Raw genomic sequence first — 22130 nt, 5'->3', positions numbered from 1 at the left:
TGGGGTTGGGGCACGCTGGGCCCATCACAGCTTCCAGTGCCCGGGGGCTGGGATGCTTTATCATCCATCTCGGAGTTCTGCCGCCTCTTTTGAAGGGGCTGTCGTTCCAGCATTTCCCCGTCCAGTGAAGAGGAGTTGTTGCAGTCTGATTCAGAAGAGAGCCTCCTCTTGCCGCTGGTTTGGGTGGTGGCTTTGGGATGTTTTTTCTTTGTGGTTTTCCTCTGGACCACTTGCCACTGACCTGTTTGTCCATCTGCTGCCTCCTCCTCCATTGATTCTGTCTGTGGAGGAGTGGTTTCCGGGCGCTGGGTAGGTGCTGTGTCGTTGGTTTCAGCTGCCTCCCCTTCCTTCTCAGGTTGAAGTTCCTCACTGCGGAGAAGGTTGCTGGTCTCCTTTCGGACAGCGGACGCCTTCGTCGAACCTTCGCCCGGCCATTCCTTGGACCTTGCCGCCTGAGCATAGCTGAGACAACGTTTGGGGCAGGTCTTGTAGAGATGGCCTGCCGCACCGCACAAGTTGCAACACTTAGTCTGCTTACAGTCCTTGGTCTGATGGCCTTCCTCCTTGCAGTTCTTGCAAACAACCGTGCTGCAGTTGGCTGCCATGTGACCAGATTTGCCACAGGTGCGACAAACTCTGGGCTGCCCAGCGTAGACCAAGAAGCCTCGACTTCCCCCGAAAGCGAAGCTGGAGGGAGGGTGGATGATGGCTCCACTGGGATCTACCTTCAAGGTCACCTTGACCTGCCGCTTGCTGGTCCAGATCCCAAAGGGGTCCTTGACATCAGTGCTGCTGCCGGCCACCACGACGTACCTGGCGAGAAAGGTGAGGACATCCACCACCGGAACATGGGGGTTGTAGAGGTGAATCGTCACCACCCGGTCCCGTTGTGACGGAAGCGTGAAGAGCGGCTCCACTGTGAGGATCGACAGTGGCGCCCGGTCCCCTTTCTCCTTGAACGCCTTCAGGAACTTGATGCATCCCGCCACGTTCCGGAACGTCACGTCGAAGTATCCACTGCTGGGGAAATCCTGCAGGCAGAAGACGTCCGTCGCTTGAAATCCGCAGCAATCGAAAAGAATTTTCTTGATGAAGAAGGTGCGATCGACCGATGCATCTCCTTCCTTGTCCTTCACGACCACCCGAACGGTGTTGCGCACTCCCTGGCCCGAAGCTCGAAAATTGGTTATAGCCATTTTACTCAAAGCTTCCCCAGGATCAAAGGCAATGATCATGGTCTCTTCTCAATCAAATAAGCACTGATAAGAACAGATACTACACTTGATCTTAGCCAAAAGGCCGAGAAGCGATGGCCCTAAAACTGCGTTTGCTGCGCGCGTCAGGCCCGGCGTGCGGCCTCTACCTCAAAGTAGCCGCTGGGTGGGCGAGCATAGGGCGAAAGAGGCGACGGCGGGCGGTCTTTGAGCCAGAGCTCCTTTTGTTGCCGGGCCTTGCAAGCAGAAAGGAAAGCACGCGTGCATGCCACGCGCAGCCATTCCTTGCGCTTCTGCGCGAGGCATTGCGCAGGAAAAAAGACACGCGCGCGCTGGGCAGCAAAGGGCGGCCTGCAACTGCGGGGCAATCCAACAGGGGGCAGCGTAGCGCCCACGGAAAACTGCAGCAAAGTCAGCCGAGCAGCAGCGCCGTCACTATTGCGAATTCTATTTTTCAGCAGGGGTCTCGCCCCCATGGAGGGGGGAAGCTGCACCGCTCCTGGAAACACTGCAATACCAGGTGGATGTATGGAGTGGACGGGGCAAGCCCCTGTTCCATCTCCCTGTCCCAAAAATCAATTTAATATTTGGTCCCCAGATAGGGGACGTATCAGATATTAAACTGATAAGAACAGATACTACACTTGATCTTAGCCAAAAGGCCGAGAAGCGATGGCCCTAAAACTGCGTTTGCTGCGCGCGTCAGGCCCGGCGTGCGGCCTCTACGTCAAAGTAGCCGCCGGGTGGGCGAGCCTCGGGCGAAAGAGGCGACGGCGGGCGGTCTTTGAGCCAGAGCTCCTTTTGTTGCCGGGCCTTGTAAGCAGAAAGGAAAGCACGCGTGCATGCCACGCGCAGCCATTCCTTGCGCTTCTGCGCGAGGCATTGCGCAGGAAAAAAGACACGCGCGCGCTGGGCAGCAAAGGGCGGCCTGCAACTGCGGGGCAATCCAACAGGGGGCAGCGTAGCGCCCACGGAAAACTGCAGCAAAGTCAGCCGAGCAGCAGCGCCGTCACTATTGCGAATTCTATTTTTCAGCAGGGGTCTCACTCCCATGGAGGGGGGAAGCTGCACCGCTCCTGGAAACACTGCAATACCAGGTGGATGCATGGAGTGGACGGGGCAAGCCCCTGTTCCATCGCCCTGTCCCAAAAATCAATTTAATATTTGGTCCCCAGATAGGGGACGTATCAGATATTAAACTGATAAGAACAGATACTACACTTGATCTTAGCCAAAAGGCCGAGAAGCGATGGCCGTAAAACTGCGTTTGCTGCACGCGTCAGGCCCGGCGTGCGGCCTCTACCTCAAAGTAGCCGCCGGGTGGGCGAGCCTAGGGCGAAAGAGGCGACGGCGGGCGGTCTTTGAGCCAGAGCTCCTTTTGTTGCCGGGCCTTGCAAGCAGAAAGGAAAGCACGCGTGCATGCCACGCGCAGCCATTCCTTGCGCTTCTGCGCGAGGCATTGCGCAGGAAAAAAGACACGCGTGCGCTGGGCAGCAAAGGGCGGCCTGCAACTGCGGGGCAATCCAACTGGGGGCAGCGTAACGCCCACGGAAAACTGCAGCAAAGTCAGCCGAGCAGCAGCGCCGTCACTATTGCGAATTCTATTTTTCAGCAGGGGTCTCGCCCCCATGGAGGGGGGAAGCTGCACCGCTCCTGGAAACACTGCAATACCAGGTGGATGCATGGAGTGAACGGGGCAAGCCCCTGTTCCATCTCCCTGTCCCAAAAATCAATTTGATATGTGGTCCCCAGATAGGGGACGTATCAGATATTAAACTGATAAGAACAGATACTACACTTGATCTTAGCCAAAAGGCCGAGAAGCGATGGCCGTAAAACTGCGTTTGCTGCGCGCGTCAGGCCCGGCGTGCGGCCTCTACCTCAAAGTAGCCGCTGGGTGGGCGAGCATAGGGCGAAAGAGGCGACGGCGGGCGGTCTTTGAGCCAGAGCTCCTTTTGTTGCCGGGCCTTGCAAGCAGAAAGGAAAGCACGCGTGCATGCCACGCGCAGCCATTCCTTGCGCTTCTGCGCGAGGCATTGCGCAGGAAAAAAGACACGCGCGCGCTGGGCAGCAAAGGGCGGCCTGCAACTGCGGGGCAATCCAACAGGGGGCAGCGTAGCGCCCACGGAAAACTGCAGCAAAGTCAGCCGAGCAGCAGCGCCGTCACTATTGCGAATTCTATTTTTCAGCAGGGGTCTCGCCCCCATGGAGGGGGGAAGCTGCACCGCTCCTGGAAACACTGCAATACCAGGTGGATGTATGGAGTGGACGGGGCAAGCCCCTGTTCCATCTCCCTGTCCCAAAAATCAATTTAATATTTGGTCCCCAGATAGGGGACGTATCAGATATTAAACTGATAAGAACAGATACTACACTTGATCTTAGCCAAAAGGCCGAGAAGCGATGGCCGTAAAACTGCGTTTGCTGCGCGCGTCAGGCCCGGCGTGCGGCCTCTACCTCAAAGTAGCCGCCGGGTGGGCGAGCCTAGGGCGAAAGAGGCGACGGCGGGCGGTCTTTGAGCCAGAGCTCCTTTTGTTGCCGGGCCTTGCAAGCAGAAAGGAAAGCACGCGTGCATGCCACGCGCAGCCATTCCTTGCGCTTCTGCGCGAGGCATTGCGCAGGAAAAAAGACACGCGCGCGCTGGGCAGCAAAGGGCGGCCTGCAACTGCGGGTCAATCCAACAGGGGGCAGCGTAGCGCCCACGGAAAACTGCAGCAAAGTCAGCCGAGCAGCAGCGCCGTCACTATTGCGAATTCTATTTTTCAGCAGGGGTCTCGCCCCCATGGAGGGGGGAAGCTGCACCGCTCCTGGAAACACTGCAATACCAGGTGGATGCATGGAGTGAACGGGGCAAGCCCCTGTTCCATCTCCCTGTCCCAAAAATCAATTTGATATGTGGTCCCCAGATAGGGGACGTATCAGATATTAAACTGATAAGAACAGATACTACACTTGATCTTAGCCAAAAGGCCGAGAAGCGATGGCCGTAAAACTGCGTTTGCTGCGCGCGTCAGGCCCGGCGTGCGGCCTCTACCTCAAAGTAGCCGCCGGGTGGGCGAGCCTAGGGCGAAAGAGGCGACGGCGGGCGGTCTTTGAGCCAGAGCTCCTTTTGTTGCCGGGCCTTGCAAGCAGAAAGGAAAGCACGCGTGCATGCCACGCGCAGCCATTCCTTGCGCTTCTGCGCGAGGCATTGCGCAGGAAAAAAGACACGCGCGCGCTGGGCAGCAAAGGGCGGCCTGCAACTGCGGGGCAATCCAACAGGGGGCAGCGTAGCGCCCACGGAAAACTGCAGCAAAGTCAGCCGAGCAGCAGCGCCGTCACTATTGCGAATTCTATTTTTCAGCAGGGGTCTCGCCCCCATGGAGGGGGGAAGCTGCACCGCTCCTGGAAACACTGCAATACCAGGTGGATGCATGGAGTGGACGGGGCAAGCCCCTGTTCCATCTCCCTGTCCCAAAAATCAATTTAATATTTGGTCCCCAGATAGGGGACGTATCAGATATTAAACTGATAAGAACAGATACTACACTTGATCTTAGCCAAAAGGCCGAGAAGCGATGGCCCTAAAACTGCGTTTGCTGCGCGCGTCAGGCCCGGCGTGCGGCCTCTACCTCAAAGTAGCCGCCGGGTGGGCGAGCCTAGGGCGAAAGAGGCGACGGCGGGCGGTCTTTGAGCCAGAGCTCCTTTTGTTGCCGGGCCTTGCAAGCAGAAAGGAAAGCACGCGTGCATGCCACGCGCAGCCATTCCTTGCGCTTCTGCGCGAGGCCTTGCGCAGGAAAAAAGACACGCGCGCGCTGGGCAGCAAAGGGCGGCCTGCAACTGCGGGGCAATCCAACAGGGGGCAGCGTAGCGCCCACGGAAAACTGCAGCAAAGTCAGCCGAGCAGCAGCGCCGTCACTATTGCGAATTCTATTTTTCAGCAGGGGTCTCGCCCCCATGGAGGGGAGAAGCTGCACCACTTCTGGAAACACTGCAATACCAGGTGGATGCATGGAGTGGACGGGGCAAGCCCCTGTTCCATGTCCCTGCCCCAAAAATCAATTTAATATTTGGTCCCCAGATAGGGGACGTATCAGATATTAAACTGATAAGAACAGATACTACACTTGATCTTAGCCAAAAGGCCGAGAAGCGATGGCCGTAAAACTGCGTTTGCTGCGCGCGTCAGGCCCGGCGTGCGGCCTCTACCTCAAAGTAGCCGCCGGGTGGGCGAGCCTAGGGCGAAAGAGGCGACGGCGGGCGGTCTTTGAGCCAGAGCTCCTTTTGTTGCCGGGCCTTGCAAGCAGAAAGGAAAGCACGCGTGCATGCCACGCGCAGCCATTCCTTGCGCTTCTGCGCGAGGCATTGCGCAGGAAAAAAGACACGCGCGCGCTGGGCAGCAAAGGGCGGCATGCAACTGCGGGGCAATCCAACAGGGGGCAGCGTAGCGCCCACGGAAAACTGCAGCAAAGTCAGCCGAGCAGCAGCGCCGTCACTATTGCGAATTCTATTTTTCAGCAGGGGTCTCGCCCCCATGGAAGGGGGTAGCTGCACCGCTCCTGGAAACACTGCAATACCTGGTGGATGCATGGAGTGGACGGGGCAAGCCCCTGTTCCATCTCCCTGTCCCAAAAATCAATTTAATATTTGGTCCCCAGATAGAGGACGTATCAGATATTAAACTGATAAGAACAGATACTACACTTGATCTTAGCCAAAAGGCCGAGAAGCGATGGCCGTAAAACTGCGTTTGCTGCGCGCGTCAGGCCCGGCGTGTGGCCTCTACCTCAAAGTAGCCGCCGGGTGGGCGAGCCTAGGGCGAAAGAGGCGACGGCGGGCGGTCTTTGAGCCAGAGCTCCTTTTGTTACCGGGCCTTGCAAGCAGAAAGGAAAGCACGCGTGCATGCCACGCGCAGCCATTCCTTGCGCTTCTTCGCGAGGCATTGCGCAGAAAAAAAGACACGCGCGCGCTGGGCAGCAAAGGGCGGCCTGCAACTGAGGGGCAATCCAACAGGGGGCAGCGTAGCGCCCACGGAAAACTGCAGCAAAGTCAGCCGAGCAGCAGCGCCGTCACTATTGCGAATTCTATTTTTCAGCAGGGGTCTCGCCCCCATGGAGGGGGGAAGCTGCACCGCTCCTGGAAACACTGCAATACCAGGTGGATGCATGGAGTGGACGGGGCAAGCCCCTGTTCAATCTCCCTGTCCCAAAAATCAATTTAATATTTGGTCCCCAGATAGGGGACGTATCAGATATTAAACTGATAAGAACAGATACTACACTTGATCTTAGCCAAAAGGCCGAGAAGCGATGGCCGTAAAACTGCGTTTGCTGCGCGCGTCAGGCCCGGCGTGCGGCCTCTACCTCAAAGTAGCCGCCGGGTGGGCGAGCCTAGGGCGAAAGAGGCGACGGCGGGCGGTCTTTGAGCCAGAGCTCCTTTTGTTGCCGGGCCTTGCAAGCAGAAAGGAAAGCACGCGTGCATGCCACGCGCAGCCATTCCTTGCGCTTCTGCGCGAGGCATTGCGCAGGAAAAAAGACACGCGCGCGCTGGGCAGCAAAGGGCGGCCTGCAACTGCGGGGCAATCCAACAGGGGGCAGCGTAGCGCCCACGGAAAACTGCAGCAAAGTCAGCCGAGCAGCAGCGCCGTCACTATTGCGAATTCTATTTTTCAGCAGGGGTCTCACCCCCATGGAGGGGGGAAGCTGCACCGCTCCTGGAAACACTGCAATACCAGGTGGATGCATGGAGTGGACGGGGCAAGCCCCTGTTCCATCTCCCTGCCCCAAAAATCAATTTAATATTTGGTCCCCAGATAGGGGACGTATCAGATATTAAACTGATAAGAACTGATACTACACTTGATCTTAGCCAAAAGGCCGAGAAGCGATGGCCGTAAAACTGCGTTTGCTGCGCGCGTCAGGCCCGGCGTGCGGCCTCTACCTCAAAGTAGCCGCCGGGTGGGCGAGCCTAGGGCGAAAGAGGCGACGGCGGGCGGTCTTTGAGCCAGAGCTCCTTTTGTTGCCGGGCCTTGCAAGCAGAAAGGAAAGCACGCGTGCATGCCACGCGCAGCCATTCCTTGCGCTTCTGCGCGAGGCATTGCGCAGGAAAAAAGACACGCGCGCGCTGGGCAGCAAAGGGCGGCATGCAACTGCGGGGCAATCCAACAGGGGGCAGCGTAGCGCCCACGGAAAACTGCAGCAAAGTCAGCCGAGCAGCAGCGCCGTCACTATTGCGAATTCTATTTTTCAGCAGGGGTCTCGCCCCCATGGAAGGGGGTAGCTGCACCGCTCCTGGAAACACTGCAATACCTGGTGGATGCATGGATTGGACGGGGCAAGCCCCTGTTCCATCTCCCTGTCCCAAAAATCAATTTAATATTTGGTCCCCAGATAGAGGACGTATCAGATATTAAACTGATAAGAACAGATACTACACTTGATCTTAGCCAAAAGGCCGAGAAGCGATGGCCGTAAAACTGCGTTTGCTGCGCGCGTCAGGCCCGGCGTGTGGCCTCTACCTCAAAGTAGCCGCCGGGTGGGCGAGCCTAGGGCGAAAGAGGCGACGGCGGGCGGTCTTTGAGCCAGAGCTCCTTTTGTTGCCGGGCCTTGCAAGCAGAAAGGAAAGCACGCGTGCATGCCACGCGCAGCCATTCCTTGCGCTTCTTCGCGAGGCATTGCGCAGAAAAAAAGACACGCGCGCGCTGGGCAGCAAAGGGCGGCCTGCAACTGAGGGGCAATCCAACAGGGGGCAGCGTAGCGCCCACGGAAAACTGCAGCAAAGTCAGCCGAGCAGCAGCGCCGTCACTATTGCGAATTCTATTTTTCAGCAGGGGTCTCGCCCCCATGGAGGGGGGAAGCTGCACCGCTCCTGGAAACACTGCAATACCAGGTGGATGCATGGAGTGGACGGGGCAAGCCCCTGTTCAATCTCCCTGTCCCAAAAATCAATTTAATATTTGGTCCCCAGATAGGGGACGTATCAGATATTAAACTGATAAGAACAGATACTACACTTGATCTTAGCCAAAAGGCCGAGAAGCGATGGCCGTAAAACTGCGTTTGCTGCGCGCGTCAGGCCCGGCGTGCGGCCTCTACCTCAAAGTAGCCGCCGGGTGGGCGAGCCTAGGGCGAAAGAGGCGACGGCGGGCGGTCTTTGAGCCAGAGCTCCTTTTGTTGCCGGGCCTTGCAAGCAGAAAGGAAAGCACGCGTGCATGCCACGCGCAGCCATTCCTTGCGCTTCTGCGCGAGGCATTGCGCAGGAAAAAAGACACGCGCGCGCTGGGCAGCAAAGGGCGGCCTGCAACTGCGGGGCAATCCAACAGGGGGCAGCGTAGCGCCCACGGAAAACTGCAGCAAAGTCAGCCGAGCAGCAGCGCCGTCACTATTGCGAATTCTATTTTTCAGCAGGGGTCTCACCCCCATGGAGGGAGGAAGCTGCACCGCTCCTGGAAACACTGCAATACCAGGTGGATGCATGGAGTGGACGGGGCAAGCCCCTGTTCCATCTCCCTGTCCCAAAAATCAATTTAATATTTGGTCCCCAGATAGGGGACGTATCAGATATTAAACTGATAAGAACAGATACTACACTTGATCTTAGCCAAAAGGCCGAGAAGCGATGGCCGTAAAACTGCGTTTGCTGCGCGCGTCAGGCCCGGCGTGCGGCCTCTACCTCAAAGTAGCCGCCGGGTGGGCGAGCCTAGGGCGAAAGAGGCGACGGCGGGCGGTCTTTGAGCCAGAGCTCCTTTTGTTGCCGGGCCTTGCAAGCAGAAAGGAAAGCACGCGTGCATGCCACGCGCAGCCATTCCTTGCGCTTCTGCGCGAGGCATTGCGCAGGAAAAAAGACACGCGCGCGCTGGGCAGCAAAGGGCGGCCTGCAACTGCGGGGCAATCCAACAGGGGGCAGCGTAGCGCCCACGGAAAACTGCAGCAAAGTCAGCCGAGCAGCAGCGCCGTCACTATTGCGAATTCTATTTTTCAGCAGGGGTCTCGCCCCCATGGAGGGGGGAAGCTGCACCGCTCCTGGAAACACTGCAATACCAGGTGGATGCATGGAGTGGACGGGGCAAGCCCCTGTTCCATCTCCCTGTCCCAAAAATCAATTTAATATTTGGTCCCCAAATAGGGGACGTATCAGATATTAAACTGATAAGAACAGATACTACACTTGATCTTAGCCAAAAGGCCGAGAAGCGATGGCCGTAAAACTGCGTTTGCTGCGCGCGTCAGGCCCGGCGTGCGGCCTCTACCTCAAAGTAGCCACCGGGTGGGCGAGCCTAGGGCGAAAGAGGCGACGGCGGGCGGTCTTTGAGCCAGAGCTCCTTTTGTTGCCGGGCCTTGCAAGCAGAAAGGAAAGCACGCGTGCATGCCACGCGCAGCCATTCCTTGCGCTTCTGCGCGAGGCATTGCGCAGGAAAAAAGACACGCGCGCGCTGGGCAGCAAAGGGCGGCCTGCAACTGCGGGGCAATCCAACAGGGGGCAGCGTAGCGCCCACGGAAAACTGCAGCAAAGTCAGCCGAGCAGCAGCGCCGTCACTATTGCGAATTCTATTTTTCAGCAGGGGTCTCGCCCCCATGGAGGGGGGAAGCTGCACCGCTCCTGGAAACACTGCAATACCAGGTGGATGCATGGAGTGGACGGGGCAAGCCCCTGTTCCATCTCCCTGTCCCAAAAATCAATTTAATATTTGGTCCCCAGATAGAGGACGTATCAGATATTAAACTGATAAGAACAGATACTACACTTGATCTTAGCCAAAAGGCCGAGAAGCGATGGCCGTAAAACTGCGTTTGCTGCGCGCGTCAGGCCCGGCGTGTGGCCTCTACCTCAAAGTAGCCGCCGGGTGGGCGAGCCTAGGGCGAAAGAGGCGACGGCGGGCGGTCTTTGAGCCAGAGCTCCTTTTGTTGCCGGGCCTTGCAAGCAGAAAGGAAAGCACGCGTGCATGCCACGCGCAGCCATTCCTTGCGCTTCTGCGCGAGGCATTGCGCAGGAAAAAAGACACGCGCGCGCTGGGCAGCAAAGGGCGGCCTGCAACTGCGGGGCAATCCAACAGGGGGCAGCGTAGCGCCCACGGAAAACTGCAGCAAAGTCAGCCGAGCAGCAGCGCCGTCACTATTGCGAATTCTATTTTTCAGCAGGGGTCTCGCCCCCATGGAGGGGGGAAGCTGCACCGCTCCTGGAAACACTGCAATACCAGGTGGATGCATGGAGTGAACGGGGCAAGCCCCTGTTCCATCTCCCTGTCCCAAAAATCAATTTAATATTTGGTCCCCAGATAGGGGACGTATCAGATATTAAACTGATAAGAACAGATACTACACTTGATCTTAGCCAAAAGGCCGAGAAGCGATGGCCGTAAAACTGCGTTTGCTGCGCGCGTCAGGCCCGGCGTGCGGCCTCTACCTCAAAGTAGCCACCGGGTGGGCGAGCCTAGGGCGAAAGAGGCGACGGCGGGCGGTCTTTGAGCCAGAGCTCCTTTTGTTGCCGGGCCTTGCAAGCAGAAAGGAAAGCACGCGTGCATGCCACGCGCAGCCATTCCTTGCGCTTCTGCGCGAGGCATTGCGCAGGAAAAAAGACACGCGCGCGCTGGGCAGCAAAGGGCGGCCTGCAACTGCGGGGCAATCCAACAGGGGGCAGCGTAGCGCCCACGGAAAACTGCAGCAAAGTCAGCCGAGCAGCAGCGCCGTCACTATTGCGAATTCTATTTTTCAGCAGGGGTCTCGCCCCCATGGAGGGGGGAAGCTGCACCGCTCCTGGAAACACTGCAATACCAGGTGGATGCATGGAGTGAACGGGGCAAGCCCCTGTTCCATCTCCCTGTCCCAAAAATCAATTTAATATTTGGTCCCCTGATAGGGGACGTATCAGATATTAAACTGATAAGAACAGATACTTTTTTTTTATTTCCAAAATATACTTTATTCATAAAAATCTGTAAAAATTACATTGCCAAACAGTTTCCAAACAGCACGAAAAAATACAAACATTGCAAAAGAGATCAGTTTCTTTCAATAATGTCATGGGTTTCTTCCCAACCCTTCCGTTTCACAATTGTCATGTCAATTACAGTTTTACATTTACAGCAATTGAGAATATTAACGATACAGTTCGAGGGGCTTCCCATGGTTCCAGCCCCTCAGTCCAGCTTGGTGGGGAACCTTACACTGTGGTCTTTCCCCATTGAGCCTTTGCTGCGGCTGCCCCAAGCTTTAGTGCGTCCCTCAGCACGTAGTCCTGGACCTTGGAATGTGCCAGTCTGCAACATTCGGTGGTGGACAACTCTTTGCGCTGGAAGACCAGCAAGTTTCGGGCAGACCAAAGGGCGTCTTTCACCGAATTGATAGCCCTCCAGCAGCAGTTGATGTTTGTCTCGGTGTGCGTCCCTGGGAACAGCCCGTAGAGCACAGACTCCTGTGTTACAGAGCTGCTTGGGATGAACCTTGACAAAAACCACTGCATCTCTTTCCACACCTGCTTTGCAAAGGCACATTCCAGGAGGAGGTGGGCGACCGTCTCTTCCCCACCACAGCCAACGCGGGGGCACTGTGCGGAGGGGGCGAGACTTCGGGTGTGCATGAAGGATCTGACGGGGAGGGCCCTTCTCACCACCAGCCAAGCTACGTCTTGGTGCTTGTTTGAAAGTTCTGGTGATGAGGCATTCCGCCAAATGACTTTGACGGTCTGCTCGGGGAACCATCCGACAGGATCCACCGTTTCCTTTTCCCGTAGGGCCTTGAGGACATTCCGTGCAGACCACTGCCTGATGGACCGGTGGTCAAATGTGTTTTTCCGCAGAAACTGCTCCACGAAGGATAGGTGGTACGGCGCCGCCCAACTGCACGGAGCGTTCCGCGGCAATGTGACCAGGCCCATCCTTCGCAACACCGGGGACAGATAGAACCTCAGCACGTAGTGACACTTGGAGTTTGCGTACTGGGGATCTACACATAGCTTGATGCAGCCGCACACGAAGGTGGTCATCAGGATGAGGGCCACGTTGGGTACATTTTTCCCGCCCTTGTCCAGAGATTTGAACATCGTGTCCCTCCGGACCCGGTCCATTTTAGATCCCCAGACGAAGCGGAAAATGGCTCGGGTGACTGCCACGGCGCAGGAGTGGGGTATGGGCCAGACCTGCGCCACGTAGAGCAACAACGTGAGCGCCTCGCACCTGATGACCAGGTTCTTACCCACAATGGAGAGAGACCGCTGCGCCCACATGCCCAACTTTTGTCGTACCTTGGCTACTCGCTCCTCCCATGTTTTGGTGCACGCCCCGGCCCTTCCGAACCATATCCCCAGCACCTTCAGGTAATCTGACCTGACGGTGAAGGGGACAAAGGATCGGTCAGCCCAGTTCCCAAAGAACATGGCCTCGCTCTTGCCGTGGTTAACTTTGGCTCCCGAGGCCAGTTCGAACTGGTCGCAGATGCTCATCAGTCTGCGCACGGACAGCGGATCCGAGCAGAAGACGGCGACGTCATCCATGTACAGGGAGGTTTTGACCTGAGTGCCTCCGCTGCCTGGGATTGTCACCCCTCTTATGCTCGCATCCTTCCTAATAGACTCAGCAAAGGGTTCAATACAGCAAACAAACAAGACCGGGGAAAGAGGACAGCCCTGTCTGACTCCAGATTTGATCGGGAAACTTTCAGATTCCCACCCGTTGATTGAGACTGCGCTACTGATGTTTGTGTAGAGCAGTTGGATCCAATTGCAGATTCCCTCCCCAAACCCCATTTTGGAAAGCACGTCCATCATGTAGGTGTGCGATATCCTGTCAAAAGCCTTCTCCTGGTCCAGGCTGATGAGGCAGGTGTCCACCCTCCTGTCCCGTACGTAGGCGATCGTATCCCTGAGTAGCGCGAGGCTATCAGAGATCTTCCTGCCGGGTACAGTACAGGTCTGATCGGGGTGAATCACCAACTCCAGAGCAGACTTGACTCGACTGGCTATGACTTTGGACAGAATCTTGTAATCAACATTAAGCAGTGAGATGGGCCGCCAATTTCTGATTTCTGCCCTCTCCCCCTTCTGCTTGTAAATGAGGGTGATGATGCCTTTTCTCATGGTCTCTGACATGCTGCCGGCCAGGAGCATACTCTTGTTAAACTGATAAGAACAGATACTACACTTGATCTTAGCCAAAAGGCCGAGAAGCGATGGCCGTAAAACTGCGTTTGCTGCGCGCGTCAGGCCCGGCGTGCGGCCTCTACCTCAAAGTAGCCGCCGGGTGGGCGAGCCTAGGGCGAAAGAGGCGACGGCGGGCGGTCTTTGAGCCAGAGCTCCTTTTGTTGCCGGGCCTTGCAAGCAGAAAGGAAAGCACGCGTGCATGCCACGCGCAGCCATTCCTTGCGCTTCTGCGCGAGGCATTGCGCAGGAAAAAAGACACGCGTGCGCTGGGCAGCAAAGGGCGGCCTGCAACTGCGGGGCAATCCAACAGGGGGCAGCGTAGCGCCCACGGAAAACTGCAGCAAAGTCAGCCGAGCAGCAGCGCCGTCACTATTGCGAATTCTATTTTTCAGCAGGGGTCTCGCCCCCATGGAGGGGGGAAGCTGCACCGCTCCTGGAAACACTGCAATACCAGGTGGATGCATGGAGTGGACGGGGCAAGCCCCTGTTCCATCTCCCTGTCCCAAAAATCAATTTAATATTTGGTCCCCAGATAGGGGACGTATCAGATATTAAACTGATAAGAACAGATACTACACTTGATCTTAGCCAAAAGGCCGAGAAGCGATGGCCGTAAAACTGCGTTTGCTGCGCGCGTCAGGCCCGGCGTGCGGCCTCTACCTCAAAGTAGCCGCCGGGTGGGCGAGCCTAGGGCGAAAGAGGCGACGGCGGGCGGTCTTTGAGCCAGAGCTCCTTTTGTTGCCGGGCCTTGCAAGCAGAAAGGAAAGCACGCGTGCATGCCACGCGCAGCCATTCCTTGCGCTTCTGCGCGAGGCATTGCGCAGGAAAAAAGACACGCGCGCGCTGGGCAGCAAAGGGCGGCCTGCAACTGCAGGGCAATCCAACAGGGGGCAGCGTAGCGCCCACGGAAAACTGCAGCAAAGTCAGCCGAGCAGCAGCGCCGTCACTATTGCGAATTCTATTTTTCAGCAGGGGTCTCGCCCCCATGGAGGGGGGAAGCTGCACCGCTCCTGGAAACACTGCAATACCAGGTGGATGCATGGAGTGGACGGTGCAAGCCCCTGTTCCATCTCCCTGTCCCAAAAATCAATTTAATATTTGGTCCCCAGATAGGGGACGTATCAGATATTAAACTGATAAGAACAGATACTACACTTGATCTTAGCCAAAAGGCCGAGAAGCGATGGCCGTAAAACTGCGTTTGCTGCGCGCGTCAGGCCCGGCGTGCGGCCTCTACCTCAAAGTAGCCGCCGGGTGGGCGAGCCTAGGGCGAAAGAGGCGACGGCGGGCGGTCTTTGAGCCAGAGCTCCTTTTGTTGCCGGGCCTTGCAAGCAGAAAGGAAAGCACGCGTGCATGCTACGCGCAGCCATTCCTTGCGCTTCTGCGCGAGGCATTGCGCAGGAAAAAAGACACGCGTGCGCTGGGCAGCAAAGGGCGGCCTGCAACTGCGGGGCAATCCAACAGGGGGCAGCGTAGCGCCCACGGAAAACTGCAGCAAAGTCAGCCGAGCAGCAGCGCCGTCACTATTGCGAATTCTATTTTTCAGCAGGGGTCTCGCCCCCATGGAGGGGGGAAGCTGCACCGCTCCTGGAAACACTGCAATACCAGGTGGATGCATGGAGTGGACGGGGCAAGCCCCTGTTCCATCTCCCTGTCCCAAAAATCAATTTAATATTTGGTCCCCAGATAGAGGACGTATCAGATATTAAACTGATAAGAACAGATACTACACTTGATCTTAGCCAAAAGGCCGAGAAGCGATGGCCGTAAAACTGCGTTTGCTGCGCGCGTCAGGCCCGGCGTGTGGCCTCTACCTCAAAGTAGCCGCCGGGTGGGCGAGCCTAGGGCGAAAGAGGCGACGGCGGGCGGTCTTTGAGCCAGAGCTCCTTTTGTTGCCGGGCCTTGCAAGCAGAAAGGAAAGCACGCGTGCATGCCACGCGCAGCCATTCCTTGCGCTTCTTCGCGAGGCATTGCGCAGAAAAAAAGACACGCGCGCGCTGGGCAGCAAAGGGCGGCCTGCAACTGAGGGGCAATCCAACAGGGGGCAGCGTAGCGCCCACGGAAAACTGCAGCAAAGTCAGCCGAGCAGCAGCGCCGTCACTATTGCGAATTCTATTTTTCAGCAGGGGTCTCGCCCCCATGGAGGGGGGAAGCTGCACCGCTCCTGGAAACACTGCAATACCAGGTGGATGCATGGAGTGGACGGGGCAAGCCCCTGTTCAATCTCCCTGTCCCAAAAATCAATTTTATATTTGGTCCCCAGATAGGGGACGTATCAGATATTAAACTGATAAGAACAGATACTACACTTGATCTTAGCCAAAAGGCCGAGAAGCGATGGCCGTAAAACTGCGTTTGCTGCGCGCGTCAGGCCCGGCGTGCGGCCTCTACCTCAAAGTAGCCGCCGGGTGGGCGAGCCTAGGGCGAAAGAGGCGACGGCGGGCGGTCTTTGAGCCAGAGCTCCTTTTGTTGCCGGGCCTTGCAAGCAGAAAGGAAAGCACGCGTGCATGCCACGCGCAGCCATTCCTTGCGCTTCTGCGCGAGGCATTGCGCAGGAAAAAAGACACGCGCGCGCTGGGCAGCAAAGGGCGGCCTGCAACTGCGGGGCAATCCAACAGGGGGCAGCGTAGCGCCCACGGAAAACTGCAGCAAAGTCAGCCGAGCAGCAGCGCCGTCACTATTGCGAATTCTATTTTTCAGCAGGGGTCTCACCCCCATGGAGGGGGGAAGCTGCACCGCTCCTGGAAACACTGCAATACCAGGTGGATGCATGGAGTGGACGGGGCAAGCCCCTGTTCCATCTCCCTGTCCCAAAAATCAATTTAATATTTGGTCCCCAGATAGGGGACGTATCAGATATTAAACTGATTTTTTTTTTTTTTTTTTTTTATTTCCAAAATATACTTTATTCATAAAAATCTGTAAAAATTACATTGCCAAACAGTTTCCAAACAGCACCAAAAAATACAAACATTGCAAGGGAGATCAGTTTCCTTCAATACTGTCATGAGTTTCTTCCCAACCCTTCCGTTTCTCAATTGTCATGTCAATTACAGTTTTACATTTACAGCAATTGAGAATATTAACGATACAGTTCGAGGGGCTTCCCATGGTTCCAGCCCCTCAGTCCAGCTTGGTGGGGAACCTTACACTGTGGTCTTTCCCCATTGAGCCTTTGCTGCGGCTGCCCCAAGCTTTAGTGCGTCCCTCAGCACGTAGTCCTGGACCTTGGAATGTGCCAGTCTGCAACATTCGGTGGTGGACAACTCTTTGCGCTGGAAGACCAGCAAGTTTCGGGCAGACCAAAGGGCGTCTTTCACCGAATTGATAGCCCTCCAGCAGCAGTTGATGTTTGTCTCGGTGTGCGTCCCTGGGAACAGCCCGTAGAGCACAGACTCCTGTGTTACAGAGCTGCTTGGGATGAACCTTGACAAAAACCACTGCATCTCTTTCCACACCTGCTTTGCAAAGGCACATTCCAGGAGGAGGTGGGCGACCGTCTCTTCCCCACCACAGCCAACGCGGGGGCACTGTGCGGAGGGGGCGAGACTTCGGGTGTGCATGAAGGATCTGACGGGGAGGGCCCTTCTCACCACCAGCCAAGCTACGTCTTGGTGCTTGTTTGAAAGTTCTGGTGATGAGGCATTCCGCCAAATGACTTTGACGGTCTGCTCGGGGAACCATCCGACAGGATCCACCGTTTCCTTTTCCCGTAGGGCCTTGAGGACATTCCGTGCAGACCACTGCCTGATGGACCGGTGGTCAAATGTGTTTTTCCGCAGAAACTGCTCCACGAAGGATAGGTGGTACGGCGCCGCCCAACTGCACGGAGCGTTCCGCGGCAATGTGACCAGGCCCATCCTTCGCAACACCGGGGACAGATAGAACCTCAGCACGTAGTGACACTTGGAGTTTGCGTACTGAGGATCTACACATAGCTTGATGCAGCCGCACACGAAGGTGGTCATCAGGATGAGGGCCACGTTGGGTACATTTTTCCCGCCCTTGTCCAGAGATTTGAACATCGTGTCCCTCCGGACCCGGTCCATTTTAGATCCCCAGACGAAGCGGAAAATGGCTCGGGTGACTGCCACGGCGCAGGAGTGGGGTATGGGCCAGACCTGCGCCACGTAGAGCAACAACGTGAGCACCTCGCACCTGATGACCAGGTTCTTACCCACAATGGAGAGAGACCGCTGCGCCCACATGCCCAACTTTTGTCGTACCTTGGCTACTCGCTCCTCCCATGTTTTGGTGCACGCCCCGGCCCTTCCGAACCATATCCCCAGCACCTTCAGGTAATCTGACCTGACGGTGAAGGGGACAAAGGATCGGTCAGCCCAGTTCCCAAAGAACATGGCCTCGCTCTTGCCGTGGTTAACTTTGGCTCCCGAGGCCAGTTCGAACTGGTCGCAGATGCTCATCAGTCTGCGCACGGACAGCGGATCCGAGCAGAAGACGGCGACGTCATCCATGTACAGGGAGGTTTTGACCTGAGTGCCTCCGCTGCCTGGGATTGTCACCCCTCTTATGCTCGCATCCTTCCTAATAGACTCAGCAAAGGGTTCAATACAGCAAACAAACAAGACCGGGGAAAGAGGACAGCCCTGTCTGACTCCAGATTTGATCGGGAAACTTTCAGATTCCCACCCGTTGATTGACACTGCGCTACTGATGTTTGTGTAGAGCAGTTGGATCCAATTGCAGATTCCCTCCCCAAACCCCATTTTGGAAAGCACGTCCATCATGTAGGTGTGCGATATCCTGTCAAAAGCCTTCTCCTGGTCCAGGCTGATGAGGCAGGTGTCCACCCTCCTGTCCCGTACGTAGGCGATCGTATCCCTGAGTAGCGCGAGGCTATCAGAGATCTTCCTGCCGGGTACAGTACAGGTCTGATCGGGGTGAATCACCAACTCCAGAGCAGACTTGACTCGACTGGCTATGACTTTGGACAGAATCTTGTAATCAACATTAAGCAGTGAGATGGGCCGCCAATTTCTGATTTCTGCCCTCTCCCCCTTCTGCTTGTAAATGAGGGTGATGATGCCTTTTCTCATGGTCTCTGACATGCTGCCGGCCAGGAGCATACTCTTGTTAAACTGATAAGAACAGATACTACACTTGATCTTAGCCAAAAGGCCGAGAAGCGATGGCCGTAAAACTGCGTTTGCTGCGCGCGTCAGGCCCGGCGTGCGGCCTCTACCTCAAAGTAGCCGCCGGGTGGGCGAGCCTAGGGCGAAAGAGGCGACGGCGGGCGGTCTTTGAGCCAGAGCTCCTTTTGTTGCCGGGCCTTGCAAGCAGAAAGGAAAGCACGCGTGCATGCCACGCGCAGCCATTCCTTGCGCTTCTGCGCGAGGCATTGCGCAGGAAAAAAGACACGCGTGCGCTGGGCAGCAAAGGGCGGCCTGCAACTGCGGGGCAATCCAACAGGGGGCAGCGTAGCGCCCACGGAAAACTGCAGCAAAGTCAGCCGAGCAGCAGCGCCGTCACTATTGCGAATTCTATTTTTCAGCAGGGGTCTCGCCCCCATGGAGGGGGGAAGCTGCACCGCTCCTGGAAACACTGCAATACCAGGTGGATGCATGGAGTGGACGGGGCAAGCCCCTGTTCCATCTCCCTGTCCCAAAAATCAATTTAATATTTGGTCCCCAGATAGGGGACGTATCAGATATTAAACTGATAAGAACAGATACTACACTTGATCTTAGCCATAAGGCCGAGAAGCGATGGCCGTAAAACTGCGTTCGCTGCGCGCGTCAGGCCTGGCGTGCGGCCTCTACCTCAAAGTAGCCGCCGGGTGGGCGAGCCTAGGGCGAAAGAGGCGACGGCGGGCGGTCTTTGAGCCAGAGCTCCTTTTGTTGCCGGGCCTTGCAAGCAGAAAGGAAAGCACGCGTGCATGCCACGCGCAGCCATTCCTTGCGCTTCTGCGCGAGGCATTGCGCAGGAAAAAAGACACGCGCGCGCTGGGCAGCAAAGGGCGGCCTGCAACTGCGGGGCAATCCAACAGGGGGCAGCGTAGCGCCCACGGAAAACTGCAGCAAAGTCAGCCGAGCAGCAGCGCCGTCACTATTGCGAATTCTATTTTTCAGCAGGGGTCTCGCCCCCATGGAGGGGGGAAGCTGCACCGCTCCTGGAAACACTGCAATACCAGGTGGATGCATGGAGTGGACGGGGCAAGCCCCTGTTCCATCTCCCTGTCCCAAAAATCAATTTAATATTTGGTCCCCAGATAGGGGACGTATCAGATATTAAACTGATAAGAACAGATACTACACTTGATCTTAGCCAAAAGGCCGAGAAGCAATGGCCGTAAAACTGCGTTTGCTGCGCGCGTCAGGCCCGGCGTGCGGCCTCTACCTCAAAGTAGCCGCCGGGTGGGCGAGCCTAGGGCGAAAGAGGCGACGGCGGGCGGTCTTTGAGCCAGAGCTCCTTTTGTTGCCGGGCCTTGCAAGCAGAAAGGAAAGCACGCGTGCATGCCACGCGCAGCCATTCCTTGCGCTTCTGCGCGAGGCATTGCGCAGGAAAAAAGACACGCGCGCGCTGGGCAGCAAAGGGCGGCCTGCAACTGCGGGGCAATCCAACAGGGGGCAGCGTAGCGCCCACGGAAAACTGCAGCAAAGTCAGCCGAGCAGCAGCGCCGTCACTATTGCGAATTCTATTTTTCAGCAGGGGTCTCGCCCCCATGGAGGGGGGAAGCTGCACCGCTCCTGGAAACACTGCAATACCAGGTGGATGCATGGAGTGAACGGGGCAAGCCCCTGTTCCATCGCCCTGTCCCAAAAATCAATTTAATATTTGGTCCCCAGATAGGGGACGTATCAGATATTAAACTGATAAGAACAGATACTACACTTGATCTTAGCCATAAGGCCGAGAAGCGATGGCCGTAAAACTGCGTTCGCTGCGCGCGTCAGGCCCGGCGTGCGGCCTCTACCTCAAAGTAGCCGCCGGGTGGGCGAGCCTAGGGCGAAAGAGGCGACGGCGGGCGGTCTTTGAGCCAGAGCTCCTTTTGTTGCCGGGCCTTGCAAGCAGAAAGGAAAGCACGCGTGCATGCCACGCGCAGCCATTCCTTGCGCTTCTGCGCGAGGCATTGCGCAGGAAAAAAGACACGCGCGCGCTGGGCAGCAAAGGGCGGCCTGCAACTGCGGGGCAATCCAACAGGGGGCAGCGTAGCGCCCATGGAAAACTGCAGCAAAGTCAGCCGAGCAGCAGCGCCGTCACTATTGCGAATTCTATTTTTCAGCAGGGGTCTCGCACCCATGGAGGGGCGAAGCTGCACCACTCCTGGAAACACTGCAATACCAGGTGGATGCATGGAGTGGACGGGGCAAGCCCCTGTTCCATCTCCCTGTCCCAAAAATCAATTTAATATTTGGTCCCCAGATAGGGGACGTATCAGATATTAAACTGATAAGAACAGATACTACACTTGATCTTAGCCAAAAGGCCGAGAAGCGATGGCCGTAAAACTGCGTTTGCTGCGCGCGTCAGGCCCGGCGTGCGGCCTCTACCTCAAAGTAGCCGCCGGGTGGGCGAGCCTAGGGCGAAAGAGGCGACGGCGGGCGGTCTTTGAGCCAGAGCTCCTTTTGTTGCCGGGCCTTGCAAGCAGAAAGGAAAGCACGCGTGCATGCCACGCGCAGCCATTCCTTGCGCTTCTGCGCGAGGCATTGCGCAGGAAAAAAGACACGCGCGCGCTGGGCAGCAAAGGGCGGCCTGCAACTGCGGGGCAATCCAACAGGGGGCAGCGTAGCGCCCACGGAAAACTGCAGCAAAGTCAGCCGAGCAGCAGCGCCGTCACTATTGCGAATTCTATTTTTCAGCAGGGGTCTCGCCCCCATGGAGGGGGGAAGCTGCACCGCTCCTGGAAACACTGCAATACCAGGTGGATGCATGGAGTGAACGGGGCAAGCCCCTGTTCCATCTCCCTGTCCCAAAAATCAATTTAATATTTGGTCCCCAGATAGGGGACGTATCAGATATTAAACTGATAAGAACAGATACTACACTTGATCTTAGCCATAAGGCCGAGAAGCGATGGCCGTAAAACTGCGTTCGCTGCGCGCGTCAGGCCCGGCGTGCGGCCTCTACCTCAAAGTAGCCGCCGGGTGGGCGAGCCTAGGGCGAAAGAGGCGACGGCGGGCGGTCTTTGAGCCAGAGCTCCTTTTGTTGCCGGGCCTTGCAAGCAGAAAGGAAAGCACGCGTGCATGCCACGCGCAGCCATTCCTTGCGCTTCTGCGTGAGGCATTGCGCAGGAAAAAAGACACGCGCGCGCTGGGCAGCAAAGGGCGGCCTGCAACTGCGGGGCAATCCAACAGGGGGCAGCGTAGCGCCCACGGAAAACTGCAGCAAAGTCAGCCGAGCAGCAGCGCCGTCACTATTGCGAATTCTATTTTTCAGCAGGGGTCTCGCACCCATGGAGGGGGGAAGCTGCACCGCTCCTGGAAACACTGCAATACCAGGTGGAATCATGGAGTGGACGGGGCAAGCCCCTGTTCCATCTCCCTGTCCCAAAAATCAATTTAATATTTGGTCCCCAGATAGGGGACGTATCAGATATTAAACTGATAAGAACAGATACTACACTTGATCTTAGCCAAAAGGCCGAGAAGCGATGGCCGTAAAACTGCGTTTGCTGCGCGCGTCAGGCCCGGCGTGCGGCCTCTACCTCAAAGTAGCCGCCGGGTGGGCGAGCCTAGGGCGAAAGAGGCGACGGCGGGCGGTCTTTGAGCCAGAGCTCCTTTTGTTGCCGGGCCTTGCAAGCAGAAAGGAAAGCACGCGTGCATGCCACGCGCAGCCATTCCTTGC

General features: G+C 56.9%; 26 non-coding genes and 5 pseudogenes across 26 annotated transcripts; all 31 read right to left on the bottom strand.

Moving 5' to 3' along the window:
- Positions 1-1203: 1203 nt before the first annotated feature.
- On the bottom strand, positions 1204-1311 carry LOC137354708 (U2 spliceosomal RNA; annotated as a pseudogene).
- Positions 1312-1697: 386 nt separating this feature from the next.
- On the bottom strand, positions 1698-1888 carry LOC137353777 (U2 spliceosomal RNA). Its single transcript, XR_010969929.1, has one exon. It is a non-coding gene; the product is annotated as a U2 spliceosomal RNA (small nuclear RNA).
- A 386-nt stretch (positions 1889-2274) lies between these two features.
- Positions 2275-2465, bottom strand: LOC137353810 (U2 spliceosomal RNA). The gene has a single exon (XR_010969962.1). It is a non-coding gene; the product is annotated as a U2 spliceosomal RNA (small nuclear RNA).
- Positions 2466-2851: 386 nt separating this feature from the next.
- On the bottom strand, positions 2852-3042 carry LOC137353817 (U2 spliceosomal RNA). Its single transcript, XR_010969969.1, has one exon. It is a non-coding gene; the product is annotated as a U2 spliceosomal RNA (small nuclear RNA).
- Positions 3043-3428: 386 nt separating this feature from the next.
- Positions 3429-3619, bottom strand: LOC137353776 (U2 spliceosomal RNA). Its single transcript, XR_010969928.1, has one exon. It is a non-coding gene; the product is annotated as a U2 spliceosomal RNA (small nuclear RNA).
- Positions 3620-4005: 386 nt separating this feature from the next.
- LOC137353816 (U2 spliceosomal RNA) lies at positions 4006-4196 on the bottom strand. The gene has a single exon (XR_010969968.1). It is a non-coding gene; the product is annotated as a U2 spliceosomal RNA (small nuclear RNA).
- A 386-nt stretch (positions 4197-4582) lies between these two features.
- LOC137355021 (U2 spliceosomal RNA) lies at positions 4583-4773 on the bottom strand. Its single transcript, XR_010970666.1, has one exon. It is a non-coding gene; the product is annotated as a U2 spliceosomal RNA (small nuclear RNA).
- A 386-nt stretch (positions 4774-5159) lies between these two features.
- On the bottom strand, positions 5160-5350 carry LOC137354033 (U2 spliceosomal RNA). Its single transcript, XR_010970183.1, has one exon. It is a non-coding gene; the product is annotated as a U2 spliceosomal RNA (small nuclear RNA).
- Positions 5351-5736: 386 nt separating this feature from the next.
- Positions 5737-5927, bottom strand: LOC137353911 (U2 spliceosomal RNA). The gene has a single exon (XR_010970061.1). It is a non-coding gene; the product is annotated as a U2 spliceosomal RNA (small nuclear RNA).
- Positions 5928-6313: 386 nt separating this feature from the next.
- Positions 6314-6504, bottom strand: LOC137353770 (U2 spliceosomal RNA). The gene has a single exon (XR_010969922.1). It is a non-coding gene; the product is annotated as a U2 spliceosomal RNA (small nuclear RNA).
- Positions 6505-6890: 386 nt separating this feature from the next.
- Positions 6891-7081, bottom strand: LOC137353824 (U2 spliceosomal RNA). The gene has a single exon (XR_010969976.1). It is a non-coding gene; the product is annotated as a U2 spliceosomal RNA (small nuclear RNA).
- Positions 7082-7467: 386 nt separating this feature from the next.
- Positions 7468-7658, bottom strand: LOC137354083 (U2 spliceosomal RNA). Its single transcript, XR_010970232.1, has one exon. It is a non-coding gene; the product is annotated as a U2 spliceosomal RNA (small nuclear RNA).
- A 386-nt stretch (positions 7659-8044) lies between these two features.
- LOC137353769 (U2 spliceosomal RNA) lies at positions 8045-8235 on the bottom strand. The gene has a single exon (XR_010969921.1). It is a non-coding gene; the product is annotated as a U2 spliceosomal RNA (small nuclear RNA).
- Positions 8236-8621: 386 nt separating this feature from the next.
- Positions 8622-8812, bottom strand: LOC137355020 (U2 spliceosomal RNA). Its single transcript, XR_010970665.1, has one exon. It is a non-coding gene; the product is annotated as a U2 spliceosomal RNA (small nuclear RNA).
- Positions 8813-9198: 386 nt separating this feature from the next.
- Positions 9199-9389, bottom strand: LOC137354148 (U2 spliceosomal RNA). The gene has a single exon (XR_010970295.1). It is a non-coding gene; the product is annotated as a U2 spliceosomal RNA (small nuclear RNA).
- Positions 9390-9775: 386 nt separating this feature from the next.
- Positions 9776-9966, bottom strand: LOC137353718 (U2 spliceosomal RNA). The gene has a single exon (XR_010969871.1). It is a non-coding gene; the product is annotated as a U2 spliceosomal RNA (small nuclear RNA).
- A 386-nt stretch (positions 9967-10352) lies between these two features.
- Positions 10353-10543, bottom strand: LOC137355261 (U2 spliceosomal RNA). The gene has a single exon (XR_010970894.1). It is a non-coding gene; the product is annotated as a U2 spliceosomal RNA (small nuclear RNA).
- A 386-nt stretch (positions 10544-10929) lies between these two features.
- Positions 10930-11107, bottom strand: LOC137354189 (U2 spliceosomal RNA; annotated as a pseudogene).
- A 2130-nt stretch (positions 11108-13237) lies between these two features.
- Positions 13238-13356, bottom strand: LOC137354517 (U2 spliceosomal RNA; annotated as a pseudogene).
- Positions 13357-13742: 386 nt separating this feature from the next.
- LOC137355019 (U2 spliceosomal RNA) lies at positions 13743-13933 on the bottom strand. Its single transcript, XR_010970664.1, has one exon. It is a non-coding gene; the product is annotated as a U2 spliceosomal RNA (small nuclear RNA).
- A 386-nt stretch (positions 13934-14319) lies between these two features.
- On the bottom strand, positions 14320-14510 carry LOC137353800 (U2 spliceosomal RNA). Its single transcript, XR_010969952.1, has one exon. It is a non-coding gene; the product is annotated as a U2 spliceosomal RNA (small nuclear RNA).
- A 386-nt stretch (positions 14511-14896) lies between these two features.
- Positions 14897-15087, bottom strand: LOC137353717 (U2 spliceosomal RNA). Its single transcript, XR_010969870.1, has one exon. It is a non-coding gene; the product is annotated as a U2 spliceosomal RNA (small nuclear RNA).
- A 386-nt stretch (positions 15088-15473) lies between these two features.
- Positions 15474-15664, bottom strand: LOC137353883 (U2 spliceosomal RNA). Its single transcript, XR_010970035.1, has one exon. It is a non-coding gene; the product is annotated as a U2 spliceosomal RNA (small nuclear RNA).
- Positions 15665-16050: 386 nt separating this feature from the next.
- Positions 16051-16227, bottom strand: LOC137354484 (U2 spliceosomal RNA; annotated as a pseudogene).
- Positions 16228-18357: 2130 nt separating this feature from the next.
- LOC137354515 (U2 spliceosomal RNA) lies at positions 18358-18476 on the bottom strand (annotated as a pseudogene).
- A 386-nt stretch (positions 18477-18862) lies between these two features.
- Positions 18863-19053, bottom strand: LOC137353740 (U2 spliceosomal RNA). Its single transcript, XR_010969892.1, has one exon. It is a non-coding gene; the product is annotated as a U2 spliceosomal RNA (small nuclear RNA).
- A 386-nt stretch (positions 19054-19439) lies between these two features.
- On the bottom strand, positions 19440-19630 carry LOC137355101 (U2 spliceosomal RNA). The gene has a single exon (XR_010970742.1). It is a non-coding gene; the product is annotated as a U2 spliceosomal RNA (small nuclear RNA).
- Positions 19631-20016: 386 nt separating this feature from the next.
- LOC137354037 (U2 spliceosomal RNA) lies at positions 20017-20207 on the bottom strand. Its single transcript, XR_010970187.1, has one exon. It is a non-coding gene; the product is annotated as a U2 spliceosomal RNA (small nuclear RNA).
- A 386-nt stretch (positions 20208-20593) lies between these two features.
- Positions 20594-20784, bottom strand: LOC137355079 (U2 spliceosomal RNA). Its single transcript, XR_010970724.1, has one exon. It is a non-coding gene; the product is annotated as a U2 spliceosomal RNA (small nuclear RNA).
- A 386-nt stretch (positions 20785-21170) lies between these two features.
- Positions 21171-21361, bottom strand: LOC137353846 (U2 spliceosomal RNA). Its single transcript, XR_010969998.1, has one exon. It is a non-coding gene; the product is annotated as a U2 spliceosomal RNA (small nuclear RNA).
- A 386-nt stretch (positions 21362-21747) lies between these two features.
- Positions 21748-21938, bottom strand: LOC137354028 (U2 spliceosomal RNA). Its single transcript, XR_010970178.1, has one exon. It is a non-coding gene; the product is annotated as a U2 spliceosomal RNA (small nuclear RNA).
- Between the last annotated feature and the right edge of the window lie 192 nt (positions 21939-22130).

Source organism: Heterodontus francisci, chromosome 41, assembly GCF_036365525.1.
Source record: "Heterodontus francisci isolate sHetFra1 chromosome 41, sHetFra1.hap1, whole genome shotgun sequence".
Taxonomy (NCBI): Eukaryota; Metazoa; Chordata; class Chondrichthyes; order Heterodontiformes; family Heterodontidae; genus Heterodontus; species Heterodontus francisci.
Note: the sequence above shows the minus strand (reverse complement) of the source record. Positions and strands in the feature narration are given on the sequence as shown.